Here is a 12,058-nt window from a genome sequence, read left to right on the forward strand (position 1 = left end):
TTCTTTCCTTGAACAGTTTAGGTATTTTCTTAGGGAGAAAGGTGAGTATCAAACAGTTGTTGCCCTATCATCACAGACTGGGAGAAAGTATTCATACTGCACATATCTGACAAAGGCTGTCTTTGTATCCAGAAGATTCTACTTTTAAACTTAATAAAAAGAAAGTGAGCGTCTCACTATAAAAAATGGCTAAAAAGTTTCATTCACAAAAGAATATGTACAAATGGCCAATAATCGCATAAAATATGTTCAACATTATTAAACTGCAAGACAATGCATACTATTTCCCAAATAGAATAGCTAAAATGGAAATTGACAACATCAAGTGTTGGTGAGGCTATGGAGCAACTTAAGCTCTCAGACATGGCTGGTGGGAATGTAAAATGATACAATAACTTGGGGAAATAGTTTGGCAGTTTCTCATTAAGTTAAACATATACTTAACATATGGCCCACTCATTCCACTCAGAGCTATTTTACTCAAAATAAATAAAAACATGGTGTCCTTACTGGAACTTGTACCTAAATATTCATAGCAGCTTTATATACAATAACCCCAAACCAAAACCAACTCAAATATCCATCAAATAGTGAATGAGTAAACAAATTGTAATATATTTTTAAAATGGAATTCAGCTAAACATTAAACTAATGAACTATTGGTGTATACGACAGCATGGATAAATCTTAAAAATATTATGCTAACTAAAAGAAACTGGATACAAAAGGCACATTTGGTATGACTCCATTTCTATAACAGAAAGTCATAACTATACATCAGTCATAACTAATGTATAATGAAAGAAATAGATCTGCAGTTACCTGGGTCTGGGAGTGGCTGGAACTAACTACAAATGAACATGAGGAACCATTCTGGGCTGATGGAATTATTCTACATCTTTTTTGGGATGATAGTTATGTGAGAGTATACATTTGTCAAAGCACATTGAGCTGTACACTTAAAATGGATGCATTTTATTGTATATAAATTACACCTCAATAAAATTAGTAAGTAAAAATAGCTTAATTTATGGCATTTGACTCTAGAGGACCCTTTAGGCCCTCACTCAGACACTATTTCAAATAAACCATAAAAGTATGTATTACATAATTTCCTAATCCTGAAGAGATACATGGCTAATAGCATGTATTCAAGCCAGACTCCTGGGATTTGAGGGCTCTGCCATTGAATGACTTTGGGCAAATTACTGAGCTCCCCTGTGCCTTAGTTTTCTCATTTGTTAAATATAGGGATAAGAACACTGTCTGCCTCATTAGTAGTCCTAAGGATTAAATGTATTAACATATGCAAAATACTTATACCATGTTTGGTATATAGTAAGCTCTAGCTGTGTTATTTTTTCCTTTTGTGGAGGACTCCTCTCAAAATGTTTGTATACATTGACTTCAGTTTGAACGCCATTATGTTGTTTTCTTTCTTATTTTTGGTTGGGCAGTATTTATTTTTTAAATTTATATGTATTGTTGAAAGTATTAAAGATGTCCCCTTTGTTCACTCCCCTCTCCCCACACTCTGACCCCCCCTCCTCACACCCACCCCTTCCAGGCCTTCACCAAGCTCAACATCACTAATCATCAGAGAGATGCGAATTAGAACAATAATGAGGTAGGACCTCACACCTGTCATCAACAAGTCACTGAGCATTGCTATCTTTTGCCCTGTTCATCTGATTGTACATCAGCTGAAGGCAGGGGACATGTCAACCACAGCCTTTGGGACAGTTGGTTGAAGTTTAATAATTACTTGCGACTATTACACGTGAACACTTATCATTTAATCTTCAAAACAACCTGGCAAGACAGGCATTATTATTATTCCATTTAAGAAATGCGCATGCCAGGATCAGAGAGGTTAGATGACTTGCCTAAGGCCACATGACTGGGGAGAGAAACTAAATTTTAATGCTCTGTCAGGGCTTGGTGGTTTTATACAACCGTTTGCGTCTATGCTAAGAAGCCTGATATGGCTTTATTTTGTGTCCTCTTGGGTCTGATTTTTATGATTTCTTTTTCTGTCTCCTTTTTTTTATGCCCGGCTTTTCTCATTTGTACCTGACTCTCCCACTGCCCCCTTCCTACATCTAATTACTTCCATTTTATGACAACTGTCGAGGGCCAAGATATTATGTAATCCACTTTGCTTGAATTTTACCAAAAACAACAGTAAATAGTCCTGCTGGAGGGCAAAGGGAGTTCTCCTCTCTATAAAAATTTGTAATTCTAGGGCAGGAACTTTTCTGTAAACTTTTTAAAAAATTGAGATATAACAGAGTCACGTGCACACATCATAGAGGCACAGCTCCATGAATTTTTACAAACTAAATATCCATGCACCTACCCCTTAGATCAAACTACAGATAATTGCCTGCAGCCCAGGATCCTCTTTTGTTTCGGGCAGGGATTTTTTTTTGACACCTATTATGATTCAGAGTTCTTTGCTGATGCCTGTGTTCCAAATGGTTGCACTTCTGAATAAGTAAGTTAATGTTATTCACTGATTTTAATAGCCTTATCTTTCGACTATACTGAATACCCCTGCAGTGCACAGATAATGGGACGATACCTTAGACTTCTCTTAGTGCTGAGAGCATGCTGCAGGGGGGGGGGGGGGGGCAGGGATGGAGGGGATGGGAGTTATGGAGCCGATGACCTCAGTGCTCCCAGAATTGGCTCTTTTCTGCCGAGCCAGTTCACTCAGGGCAACATTGTCCCAAGCTTCTGACTGCACAGTCTGCTTGCAAATTTCTGCATCTTCCGAAGAGGGCTTCTGGCCACCTGTTTCCCAGCCTCCACAGCATCCCCGAAAGGATCTCATCTTTCTGTGCAGATATCACATCACCTGTGCCTGCCCCGTGACTGTTTCTTTCATGTTCACTGTGTCCCTTTGATCTGTTGAAAATGTCCATCTCTATGCTTGTGATTAAAGTAAAATTAAACCAGGGGAGTAGGGCAGGGGAGGTTGGGGCCAGAGCGAGAGTGTGTTGCCTGAGGCTCTAGCTGGACTGTCTTTGAGCAACTGAGAGGGCAATGGGCCTTTGGGGGGGCAGCCCCAGGAAAGACTGGTTGATGAGCACTGAGAAAGCCCCCACTCCCAGGGCGGCAGGGGCAGGGGCAGGGGCAGGGGCAGGGGCAGGGGCAGGGGCAGGGGCAGGGGCAGGGGCAGGCGCTGGCCATCCTGGCTGCATTTGGAAGATTAATGTTACGCCATGTCCACAAGGCCTGTGAAAGAGGAAAGGAGCTGAGGGGCTTCAGGGAAACTTACCACCTGCCCCACCCTTCTGTAAATAACAGCCCCAAGACTTCTTTTTTTGCTTTATTATTATTATTATTATTATTATTATTATTATTATTATTATTTTCATCTGATCCTAAGTGATGAGGCAAGAAGCTCTTGGCAGAATTAGGTGTGTCCTATGTCAACTGTCTCTAAGAAATAGTTAAATTTACTTAGAGGTTAACTAGAGAGACGTAGAGGAAAAACCTCCCTTATGAATTCAAGTCTCAGCCCCTAAAGATTTGCTCTGAGGAGGGTGGGCTCTGCATGTGGGAGGACCTGCAGGCCAAGTGCTGCTCACAGGGTCATGCCTGGGCCCTCCTGCTTTGGGATCTCCCAGGATGTTGGTCTGGCGGATAGCTTGTTCTGCCTTTCTTCTTTGGCCCCAGGTTGGTCCAAACGCTTTGCTTGGGGTCCTGCCTCCATATAGGCGAGATGGGCCTTTGGAAAAGGCTTGACTAATGCTGAGAGAGAGCAGGAGTGAAGGGGCCTGGGGAATACAAGACATTTTAATGTCCTGGCTCATTTCCCATTCCTGCCGCTGCCACCTCCTGCCGCTGCACGGGCTGCAGCTTCCACACTCTATCACCAAAGTCCTGCAGACCTCTGATGTCCTCTGCCTGGGATTCATATTTCTTACGTGTGAGTCTCTACCTGCATGGCGGGATTGCTGAGGAGTGAGGATGAAGTGCCTGACTTTAGTAACCTCTACTATGTGCCAGCAATTATATGTGATGGGTATTATGAAGCTCGTTTTACAGGTAAAGAAACGAAGGCTCAAGCAGCTTAATTAACTAGTTCAAGGCCATGCAAGTTAGTAAGTAATGGAGCCAAGATTGGAATCCAAGTTTTGTAATGCCCTACCTTAGCCTTCTGTCTTGTAGGATCCTCAACTCAGCTCTAGTCTCTACGCTGAGACAGGACTCTTTCTTCTTCTGGAAATTTCCCCTTGGAGGGACCAGTACCCATGCGACAGGCGTATAATTTTGCCCATAGGTGCCGATAGTATAATCACATTGCTATGCATGATCATACTCCAGCATTAATAAAAGAACTACACAAATTAAATAATGGGGGAGGGGTCAGTACTTCCCAGAGTGATTTTATGTTTTACAAAAGGCTTCAACATGAGATCCTTTTATTGAGCAAACACAGCAGTGCATTTCAAGTATTGATTGATTTGCATACAACCACTCAGGAATACATCTGCTCTGAATGAATAATTCATTATGCTAGTAAGAGCAGCTACCACTTATTGACTCCCTACTATGTACCTTGTACTTTATATACACATTTTCATTTATTCATCAAAACTTGGCAAAAAGGTCTTATCTTCCCCATTTTAAAATGGAAGTAATTGAGGCACTTATCCCACACCTCCAGGAGTCGGGAGGAGAGGAGCACAAACCCTTTGGCTGCATTTGGAGATCATTCTCCTTGCTGTCCAGATGGGCACGTTATTAAGAACACGACTACACTAGCAACCAACTTCACCACCTTATCGTTAGCACGGATACCATTTTTCTTTCTGTGCTGCGCCAGCATGGCCAAGGGTGAACCTGAGTAGGGGAGGCTGAAAGGCTTAGAAAAGACAGACAAGAGAGTGAAAGCTGGGCCTCCGTGGGACGCTGCTTCTCTGAGAGACAGCGACGTCACCCACAAGCCGTCCACGAGGCAAAGTAAGGGCGTGGTCAAGATGTTTACAACATTCTTTGGGTTTCAATCCTACTCAACTACATGCACCTGAACTCTATCAAGCCCACATCACTTGGGCACGTGGGGCCACGTGTTCAGACCATAGGTTCAAGCTTACAACTATAGCTGTTGGCTATAATTGTGCTGGGAGGGCTCTGCCCTCCAAGCTGGGACTTGCACGTGGCCACGAGAGGACTGTGCCCTCTCATTAGTCCGAGGCTTGAACCTGTCCAAACACTGTGGCTGCTCTCCACACTTTCTTTTTTTTTGAATGGGGCATTAAACTTCAAATACTTGCCAATCTCTGATAAAAATCTCTTGTTGTTTAAACTTGTTTCTTCTTTTACTTTCACTAAACTGTTCTCCAAAGTCACCAAGCCCCCTTCACACCTCACTCGGTAGTCAAGTCCTTTTGGTGCATCTTACCGATCTCTCTCTTTCTACCTCCACCCCCCTCAGTAGTCGTGGTCAAGTAAATTCAGTTGGCTCCTCAAATATTCCTTGGTGGCTTAGTCCTTGTTGGTCCCTTAGAATATAATAAGGAAAGAGAAAGGCTGCCCCAGGCCTTCAAGGATCTTCTATTCAATTGGAGATGTCATGCATTAAATAATTATTTATACAAGTATTTAGTAAATTAATGATAAATGCTACCATGGAGAAATACAGTAAAAAATGGATACAATCTCAATTTATTTTGTACCTATGCAATACTCAGGTCTGTGCAATGTATTTTAGGCATTTTAGCTTACTTAATTTTCTCAATAATTCTTTCAGTTAAGTCCTTTGATCATCTGCATTTTGTATATCAATAAACCAAAGCACAGAGAGGTGAAGTACCTGTTCAAAGCCCTGTGACTAGAGAGTGGTGGAGCCAGGATTTGGCTTCAAGAAATGTGGTTCCAGAGCCTGGATTATTAGTGAGAAATAAATATTGAGAGTATTGATCCAAGGAAATGATGCTTCAGTGGACTGGATGGATGAAGGAGGTGGTAGGAAAAGAGTAGGAGGGCATGTCTGATCTCCACCTGCCCCCATGACCTATCCTCCCTGGCCAGATGAAAGCCTGCTTCACTCTCTACTCCTTCTTCTTGTATATTTCCCAAACGTTCCTCTCTTCTTAGAGGCATAGTTCCCAAGCCTGTAAGACTTCTGTGTGTCTTAAAGCAAACAAACAAAAGGCAAAAGCCACAGCAGCTTCGTCCTGCATCTCTCTCCATTCCTTCCTCCCCGGGCCTCCCTCACAGCCAACTTCCAGAAGGATTGCTCCACCTGCTCTTTCGACTTGCTCATCCCTCCCTCCACTTGCTGACTCCATCTCACTCCTGAGGAAGGACTCTCACAAATCTCACCAGGGACCTCCTTGTTTCTAAGCCCAATGCTCTTCACTTCTCAACTGTTCAGATCTCTGTGTGGCAGGAGGCATTGTCCCTACACTAGGGATTCATGGTGAGTTCCTGCCCTCATCTAGTTTTAGGGATGGCCTTTTTGCTGGGTTTTGGTAACCATCTTGACATTTTCATTGATCTGTGTTTTTTCTTGGCCTGTTCCGTAAACATTGGTATTCCTTAGATTCTTACTTGACATAAAAATGCACCAATTTACAGGGTTCGACCTGTTTTCTGTGTCTTGGTTCCTCACACATCTGTGTCTCCAGCCTGGATCTTCAGCTTGAATCTCAGTCATGGACACCAGCTATCACCCTCTGGATGCCTCTCGGGTCCTTCAAATTCATCATGTCCCAAACTCACTAAATGACCTTTCCTCCCAGAGTGTGTTGCTCCTTTTGAATAAATCACCCCAATATCTTCTCATTGAGCTCAAAATCCAGGACTTGTCATGCACTCATTCTTCTCTTTATCATGCCACTTTCTGAATGAATATGAACTTCTGTAGATCCCACCTTCAGCCTCTCTCTCCCTCTTCTCTCTTGACATTCTACTCGTCTTGCCCCGGTTCAGGATATTATTCTGTCTTATCTGGTCTTTTGTGACAGATCCCTAATTGATTGCCCTGACTCCAGTTTGCCCCTCCCCGACTGCCCCCTTCCATCACACACCCTACTGCTTCCAGGATGGTTTTTCTGAAGTGCAAACCTTATCATCCCCTTGCTGAAAACTCCAAAAATAGCTGCTACAGAATGAGGTTCAAACCCTTCAGCATATCATACATGGTCTTTTATGCTCTAGCCTCCACTTTCCCTCAGTGGGATCTCCTTAGTTGATGCCAATCTCCCTGCAGGCCTCAGGACATGCTGGATTCTTTCATATCCCTGGGTTCTGCTCATGCTGCTACCCCTGCCTGGTGAGTGTCCTTAAACTGGAGTCTGGTCTTCTCTCTTTTCCCTCCACAGGCTTCTATCTTAGCATCTGTAACACATTATATTTTGTATTTATTTGTTTGCCAACCTCCTTTAGTCCCACTCACTAGGGGCAGAGTCCCCCCACCTTGTCTCCAGTGCCTCATGCAGTGCTTGATATGTGACAGCTGATTTTAAAATATTTATTGAATGAATGATTGATTGAATGAATGAATAAACATATCTCGAATGAGTAGGGATGACATAATTTCTCCACATTACAATAGACACTTTGATGTCAGAAGCAGGAAACTGTAACTTTTGGTAAATTAATGAACCTCCCTGACATCAGTTGTCTCATCGATAAAATTTGGATTTGTATCAGCTTCAAGGCTGAGAGACGGGTATATGGTATTTTGCAATAGCTCTAAGATTTAGGACACTTTTAGTGTATTTTTTCACTAAAAGCATTTAAATACTGAACACTGTTTACTGCTCAGGATGTATTAGCTCAGATTCCTCTCTGCCTGAAAGTGTTTTTATGAAATGCATTTAAATACTTTTGGGATTCATTGAGTGTTAGTTCTATTATGTGCTAAGCTGCAAAGTGCCTTAAAAGGGTAATTGTTGTCTTATCCTGACAACAATGCATCGAGGAGGTATTTTAATTATCCCCATTTTGCAGGTAAAGTGATTGAGTCCCAGGGTGACTAGCTAGTAGGAGATGGAGCCAGGATTCACATGCAGTCATTTATTTCCATTATGATTAACCTCTGATTTAGCCCTACTCTATGCTCTCTGAATTTCTGAAGCCATGGTTGGACAGCTGAGTTTAATTTCATTAGAATATAGGCCAAGGTTTCAGACTTTTTCTGGAAAGGGTTAGATGGTAAATAATTTGTGCTTTGCTGTTGTGTGCGTGTGTGTGTGTGTGTGTGTGTGTGTGTGTGTGTGTGTGTGTTTTGAAGGGGAGGAGTATCTTGTTTTTGTTTCTCTTTTTATCGTCTTTTAAAAATGTAAAAATCATGAACCATACAAAAAGTAGTCCATTGGCTTTGTCCTCAGTAGGGTTTGCCTTCTTTTCACTTGATCTTACCAACCAGGACTGTTTTTCCATTAGGCCATTGAAATGATATATAGAATTCACTAATTTTGATCATTCTTCTGACATAACGATCAAGTAATGTAAATCCACAGCGAAGAGACTGACAGTCCCAGCCTCCCTTGCAGCAGCCTACAAAGGTTCCATGAAATGCTGACCAGTCAGACCAGAAATGTCAATCATCTGCTTTGGGAATAGTTCTGTTCTGTAGAATGTCCTATGCTGTAGGGAGCAAACATCTTAACTTTCCCATTCTGATCGCAATCATTTACATCAGAAGTCTCCCCCAGAAGATCTGTGATCAGGTAGGGGAGACAAAGTTAAGATCTTTGACTGTTTGTTCTTAAATCTAAATCAATCAACAAATTCAGAGTTTATTCAAGGACCTCTAGCATTATATCTGGGACAAAAGAACAAAAGCTCCACAAGAAATGATAAATTCACATAGAGGAGAAGGACAACCTGTTGGTTCTTAACCTTTTTGGGGTGAGAGACCCCTTTAAGCACTGAAAAACCCTATTCTCTGAAAAGCGCCTGAGCAAATATACTCAGCAGTTGGCTTTCATATTGAGGGGATTCCTACTCTCCTGCAAGTCTAAGGACAAGCTCAGTTTAAAACCATTGGAGAAAAATGACATGCTTCGGTCTGTGGTGCTGACTGAAGAGCCAGAACTCTCCGGAACCCGGGATCATTCTGGAGGCATGTGTTCTCAAGCTGCTCGCCCACCTGTTTCTGGGTCAACACCAACACCGTCAGTCAGTCAGTCAGCATTTAACAAGATCCATTTCCTTGGCGCCTCTGTCTGTGTCATTCAGGCTGATGAGAGACCGAGCGCGGTGCCGCAGTGGCTTGCTCGGTCCCCTGCTCCTTATCTCAGGGTGGCATGTTTCCCGCCCAGCGTGTCTAATGGGAGGTCATGGTTCCCTAGCTCGGCAGTTCCCTCTGAGTGTTTTACCGCAAGTGCAGCGCAGCCCTCTGGGAAAGAGGGAAGCACGCGCTGGCTCCTCAGACTCCTGCTCAATGAAGCATGTGTTCAAAATAAATTTTATTCCCCCTTCAAGACTGTGACATTCGGAATGCACCCACCTGACCTGTCGAGAGAGGCAAAGCTGGCAGAACTGAGACGGGGGCCAGAGGATCCTATGCGGCCCCGGAGTGGGTACCTGAGGGCGGTCATTGGTTATGCCTGGCATCAAAGAAGGGGGGACAGAGGTGGCTGCTGACATTTGGCTCTTGCAGAGGTGGCTTCTGTAGTGGGTTGAATCATGGTCTCCAAATATTAAAACTTGGAACCTTAGAATGGGACCTTCTTTGGAAATAGGGTCTTTACAGATGTATTAGATAAGGATCTCAAGATGAAATCATCTTGGGTTTTGGGTGTCCCCTAAGTACAATGACTTCTATCTTCCTCCCTGAATTCCTACCAGAATTTCAGAAATTCTGACAACTTTGTAAAGAGGACTGTTCTTACAGGAAGAGGATCAGGCACAGCGACAGAGGGAAGACAGCCATGTGAAGATGAAGGCAGAGGTTGGAGTGATGCTGCCACAAGCCAAAGAACACTTGGAGTCACCTAATGCTAGAAGAGGCAAGGAATGTTCTTCTGAGCTTTCAAGGGGAGCATGGCCTTAGTGAAATCTTGATCTCTGACTTCTGGCCTCAGAGCCATGAAAGAATAAATTTCTGTTGTTTTAAGCCACTAGTTCATGGTACTTTGTTATAGAAGCCCTAGGAAACCAGTGCAGATGACGTCTAATTGCCATAGGTAACTGACAGGCCAAACATCTTGTGGATGGATATCCTGATTTTGGTGGACCCTGAGTGATGCCCATGGAGAAACTATTGTGGCCCTGGAGCCTCTGATTTGAGGTATCTGCGTGTCTTGGATGTGCTAATTTATTGAAAGTTTTAGCAAATCACTTGACCTTATTGTGTGTCAGTGTCTATGGTCTGATAGGGAGCCAAATCTTCCTTTCTTCTGCCTTCCTGCCTGAATTCCTACCAGAATTTCAGAAATTCTGACAGCTTTGTGAAGAGGACCATCCAAACTTACTTCATTCTTTTCTTTCCTCTTTCAATGTCTTTGCTCAAAATTGTGTCTTCATTTGGGATAATCCATCCCATAGTCATCATACCAAACATTAAATCCACAATGAATTGAATCCTTATTTATGTGCCTGTATTATCTCCTTTAGTAGACCACGTGTTACTTGAGTTAAGGATCATTCATGCCCACTCCACAGCCAGTACTGAGTATAGCATTATGTAAGTCTTCATTTGTAATCCATGACACACATTATCCAATGTAAAGAAATAATTTAAATTCAATGCAAATGCTAAGGGTAATGTGCTCATTTTGGTATTTTTAAATGGCAAAGAACTGTTTTTCCTAAAGATATTTTTCTCTTCAGTCTTTTCTCAAATGTCACTGAGTTGGGGTAAAATTACAGAAGATCTATAGCATGTTACTGTGGGTAGAAGTAAGGCTTAGAAGTTAGATCAACTGGGCTTGCATCCTTGCTTCACCATCTACTTATGAATCTGTGGGTACAACTAATACGAGATATGCACATGGATTCAGAGATTATAAAACCCACCTCACCGAATGTTTAGAGAATGTACAATCCCTGTCAAAGAGATGGTAGCCTTTAGACGTTAGCTTTCTTTATGCCACCATCTTTTTTATTATCTCTCTTTGTTTCAAGGTGGCCGACTGACATATATTCAATGTGATTTCTTGATATCTAGGAATAGTAATGGTGAAGCCATATGTAGTTCCTACCATGTGCCTGACAATGTACTAAGTGCTTACATGTTTTATTAACTCATAGAAAGGTACTATTGCGCTTTCTGTTTAATAGGTGACAGGAAACTGAGTCACGGAGAGGGTAAGTAACCTACCCAAGTCATCAGTTAGTGAGAGGTGATGTCAGGACTCAAATCTAGGCAGTCTGACTGTAGAGTCTGAGATCTTAACCACTACACATATTGCGTTCAAGTTATTGAAAAAAAACACCACAGAGAAAAGAAACATGTGGACCTCCTGAGTGGCCCAGTTGGAACTGAGTCCACTTTTTAAAAATTTTAATCAGTGGCAGAATTTTAATAGCTGACCTCACTGAGCCTTCTTCATCAGTGACAAGAGCAGTGACAAAAATTCAAATTAATTTAGCCGTGGTCAAAATTCTTTCTCACCCTGCCGGGGTGGCTCAGTGGTTGAGCATTGACCCAGGAACCAAGAGGTTAGCGGCTTGATTGCAGGGTCAATCCCTAGTAGGGGACGTGTAGGAAACAGCTGGTCAATGATTCTCTCTCATCATTGATGTTTCTATCTCTTTTTCCCCTCTCCCTTCCTCTCTGAAATCGATGGAAATATTTAAAAAATATTCCCTTCTATTTGGGACTCCTCTAGAAAACTAGGTAGTCAATAATAAAGGTAAGTGCAGTACTGACTGTGAAACCTCTTACCAACCTTAGGAATTAGGGTTGGACAGGTAACCTCTCAGCCTCAGTTTCCTCTATGGTAAACTTCTCATAGAGTTAGTGAGAGGATCCAGTGAGACAATGTACATAATCTGCCTGGCAGCAGTAAGACCTGATAAATGGCATCTTACATTATGAAAACCAGCCACACAGTGGTCCCAAACCCATTGCCATGATATCCTGGTG

The sequence above is a fragment of the Myotis myotis genome, unplaced genomic scaffold (assembly GCF_014108235.1).
Source record: "Myotis myotis isolate mMyoMyo1 unplaced genomic scaffold, mMyoMyo1.p scaffold_m19_p_18, whole genome shotgun sequence".
Lineage (NCBI taxonomy): Eukaryota > Metazoa > Chordata > Mammalia > Chiroptera > Vespertilionidae > Myotis > Myotis myotis.